This window comes from Parasteatoda tepidariorum, chromosome 3 (assembly GCF_043381705.1).
Source record: "Parasteatoda tepidariorum isolate YZ-2023 chromosome 3, CAS_Ptep_4.0, whole genome shotgun sequence".
Classification (NCBI taxonomy): domain Eukaryota; kingdom Metazoa; phylum Arthropoda; class Arachnida; order Araneae; family Theridiidae; genus Parasteatoda; species Parasteatoda tepidariorum.
This window is the reverse complement of record NC_092206.1, coordinates 71,228,012-71,232,962: the sequence shown is the minus strand read 5'-3', so window position 1 is coordinate 71,232,962 and position 4,951 is coordinate 71,228,012.

Genomic DNA, 4,951 nt, shown 5'->3' with positions numbered 1-4,951 from the left:
GCTTTAGAAGTTTTCATGCAATTAGAATGTATAGTGAGAAATAATTATTTTCTAGCTCTCAAAATTTTTTTTTTTAAAGATGTATAATGATTTTTGCATTAATGTAATACACATAAAAGGAAGAGCTTTGTGAGTTTGTTTCTCTTAGAGGGTAACTTCAAAACCGTTTGAGTTATGTAGGAACTTGAAACTTAGGAAACGGGTGCCTAAGTATAGTATGCAAAAGTATAATATTAAGTATTGTATATTTTTAAGTATAGTTTGTATAGTATATTTTAAGTATAGTATATTGTTAAGTATAGTATGCTAAAACAGATTTTTAATGATCATTGAGCTATTCAGAGCCATGATCGCACAGAGCAGTCATTGTGAAGAACTGACATTCGGTTTTGATGACGTGGCTATTAGGAACCCAACCAGCTTTCGATCGGTGGATATCAGCTTGTCTGGGAAATGCTGCCCAGCCACCCCACCATCATGTCATTAGTCACGAAATTGTGGCGCCTTAAACTCAACGGAACCTCAATGGTATGTCACAGGAATGCTATTATTGAAATATTTCGGCTTATCAAAATCCCTCATGTTCAAGCGAAAGTTCTAAGCTTTTTTCCTAACTTCCAGTCGTAAAATTTCATAATTGTTCTTCAAAACTAAATCTTTTACCGTTTTTAGTGCGAGTTTTTAGATTTTTGGCAGAATAAAGTTCATGATCTCCATCTACATTTTTATCTTACGTCATCCGGAGTCTACAGTGTACTACTATATAGAGTCTGACAGTGGTGACCCTTTAGTCTCATTGTGGATGAGTGACCATTTTGATCAACCTGTGTAGGGACCGAGGAAGCGCGGTATCGGTCCTCGTTAAACTGTTCTACCGTAAAGTGCTCAACTTCACGCGCAGGTCGTTGGGCTACCAAAGCAAGGGATCAAAATTGCGATGGCATGTGTTCGGATCATCGTCAGGGATGTTTCACAGACCGTCGCCAATAGCCCTTTCAGCTGCTCTAGTGTGCCGTAAATAAAGTACCAACCTACTACATATAAATTAAAAAAATTCTATAAAAGTATTGCTTGATTCTTCAAACCGCGAAGTGTGAAAAAATTAATTATTAAATATTAAACATTTTTAGTAAATTTTATTTTTAATGCAGGATAAAATTTAAGTTTCCTCTATCTCCAAGAAAAGAAAAAAAAAGATAGTAAAATGTTTTTTAGCCATTCTTACCTCTCTTCTTCTTAATTAGACTTTTGTTGATGAATAAAAATGAATAAGGTTTCATTAATGTCCTCTTAATGATGGGATAAAATATTTTGATGCTTTTTGTTTATTAATTAAACTATTTTCATATACTTTTCATAACTGATATAATTTGGTCTTTTTGTTGAAGTGAACCTTCTTAAGAACCTTCATAAATATTTCAAAAAAATAAAAATAAATAAATAACTAATTTAGTTATATAAAATTTTAAAATATTTTTTTTTCTTCTTTTCAACTGAGATATTCCCATCATTATTTATTTTTACCTGTTCGAAGAATGGTTCTTCAGACAGTTTTACATAATTATAAAGTATAACTTCGAAGGAAAAAGTATTCAATTAATCGAATGATTTTATTAAAACATAAGAAAATAAAAGGATTAAAATATAGAAACAAAAATTTTATTAGTTGCTACCTTTTATAGCTTTTATTACAAATTTTAAATTTTAAATGATATTTAATTAATGCTTAATTTCAAAAAATGGGGTGCTTTGCAATCATACTTGTGGTGCTTGTTAATTTAATCAAATTTACTTTAAATCTTATTTGGCATGTAAGACAAATAGACGTATTTGATTTAACATAATATCTCATTAGCACGTATTTGCATGTGAGACAAATTTAAAGATAGTTTTATTTTTACGGAAAAAGAATATAGCATTAATTAAGATTAATCAATGTATTGATTAGAGAAAATATATATTTCTAAGCATACATTTTAGCTTCCACAAATATTTACAAAACATTAATTATAAAACTACAGAAGTGATAATGAAGTTGAGTTTATTTTATTAAAAAAAAAACATTTGTGTTTTCAATTGTTTTTACCATTGAAATTATTCTTTTAATGAACAGACTGACAAATTATGCAAAATTGAAAAAATTATTCGTTTAAACTTTCGACATGATGTTTCTCAAGAATTCTTTATTTGTTTAAAATAAAAATGCATTAAAAATAATACCATTCATTAAACATTTAGCCATCAATTGCTAACTCGCTGACTTTAATTTGAAATTTATTTATCTCTAAAAAAAGATTAAAGAAGCAGTTCTGGTAGCAACGTTATTCTTTAAAAGAATTACAAGATACATACAAGATACAAGATACGTAATTACAAGATACATGCAAGATACATACAAGATACATAGATGCATACTTGGAGAAAAAACTATAAGGTTTGAGTAATACAGCTACTGTTTTCTCAAATCTTAAAGTTTAGCAACTATCTTAATATTTACACAAAAAAGCACATAGTCTTATATAAATTAATTAAAATTAGCCAATGTAATTTTTAAAGAAAATGAATGAGGTTTCTAAACACAATTTTTACTTTTTACAACATAATAACTATTATAAATTCTAATAAAAATAATTAAATTGCTCATAAAAATAACTATTAACTGTAAAATACTGAAGGATTTTATCTATTGCAGTATTGATAATAAAGACATACAGAAAAAGCAGTATGACATATTTATTATATAATTAATTTATGCATTTATAATAGAACGGAACTGCGTCTTATATGATATTGATTTACGCCTGTTATTTTCGATAAGAAATATACATAAGTTTTATTTATTTGTGCCATGAACTTTTAATAAATTTTCTTTGCATCTTTATATAATAAGAGGAAAATTTAATGGAAAATTTTTTATTCACAGAAAGCTCTATTTTTCTTCGACTTATTTGAAGCAATAAAAACTGATGAAATAAACTCACAGGTTCCTCCGCGCATAACATTTAGTTATCTAGTTTAGATTTTAAAATGAATTACTAAAGATGAATACTAAGATGAATAGTTACGGATAATAGATTATTAAGGATGTGATTCAAATTGTTGTTATATCATCTAAAATGTAAACTTGTTAAAACTAATAACTATAGAAATTTCTCATACGAAGCATCTTCAAAGATGAATATTGAAAACAAGTAAAAGATTCCAATTAAGATAATTGCTCGTTACTTGTTTGGCGTAATAGTTTATGAACTTTAAGTTCCTCATAATTTTCAGCTTTAAAGAATAAAATATTGTGCAACGTTGCGTTAAGCTTTTAAAGTTGAGGAGTCACATGGTTTATTATTTTGTCTCATTATTATTTTAGCTTATGTTGTGTTAAAATTAAAATATGGGCACGGATTGAATAGGACAAATTTCATATACGAACGTTAACTATACGAAACAAAAATATAAGGTTCTTGTACTTGATATATAGTCGATCAGGTAGCAAGGAAGCTTAATACAGTGGACATATCAAAAGCAATATCTGAAAAATTGCTCTCTATCATTTTTCTGCAAGGAACATGGAGTCTATCTATAACTAGTAGTTTCATGTGATTTTTGATAAATGGCAGCTCTAGAGTCGTGGTGGCTCAGGGGATAGAGCGCCCGCCTTCCAATGAGGTGAATCGGGTTTGATTACCAGCGATGACTGGTGGATGCGAATTCCGCATCCGGACTGCACTGACCACAGTTCTGAGGTAAAATATCCTCAGTGGTGGAAGGATCATGGGTTAGAGTCCTCTTGCCGTTAGGCTAACTGTGGGAGATTTTCGGGGTTTTCCTCACCATATAACGCAAATGCCGGTTAGTTCCCTCAAAAAGTCTTCCACGAAGGCACAATTTCTCCCAATACTTGATCCAGGAATTTTCTTGTCTTCTGGAATGGGTTCAAAATTACAAGACTACGGAGTTGAACATTTGTAGTCGTAAACCCAAAAAATAGGGTCAGCTGTTCAATGACGGTTATAAAATAAAATAGAAATTGGCAGTGGTAGTCTATTAAAAAATGTTGACTCCCTGTTTTGACTTCTGGTTTTGTACATAGTCCCTATACAAACCACTAATACCCCACACTGTAAGAAGTCAAAATTCAATAATAATAAAAAAAAATTTTAGAACATTTTTTTTATAGTTGACTGAAAATCGGAAAAGAATTTTATTTTTGTCTCCCTTAAAATCAGGAAGATCTGGCACACCACTTCCAAAAAACGTTGGCAGTATTTTTGGGTGATGATAGAAGTTGTGAACTATAAACTTTAGGAAACCTCACGTTTTTCTTTTCCCAAAATAATCAATGTAATTGACGTATGCATTTTTCGGCATCAGACTTTGAAATTTTTAATGCACAAAAATGAAAGTTGTATTGCTTAAGCAATATTATAATATTACAAGCACCGTTGATTCACAGCAAACATTCAGTGTTTCGTAAGAATTCGTTTTAATATATATATTTTAAGAATTATTGTAAAAAAAGCAATTAAAAACAAGAGCATTAGAGTGACTAATACTTAAATAAGAAAAAAAACTATGATACCAAACTCCTTCGAATCATTATCAAGCAAAGGAGCAAATAAAATACAAGAAATGAATTTTACTTGAAGATGAATTTAAAATGCGATTCAAAACAAAAAGCGAACTCAAAACTATTGGGTTGGTAACTAAGTTCCCACCGGATTTAAAGTTTTAAAATGTTTTTGAATAATATTTTAATATATCTTATAATAATGTCATTAAATGATTTTAGCATTAAGTTTTAGATCATTCGAGAAAGATTTTACTGATTCCATGGAATCTATGTTCTTTTGTTCGAGATACATAATCTATGTTAATTTCCAGATAATTAAAATCAAATGCCAGGTTTAAAAAAAAATTAGGAATATTTGATATCTCTTTTGCTTTTATCAAGCTT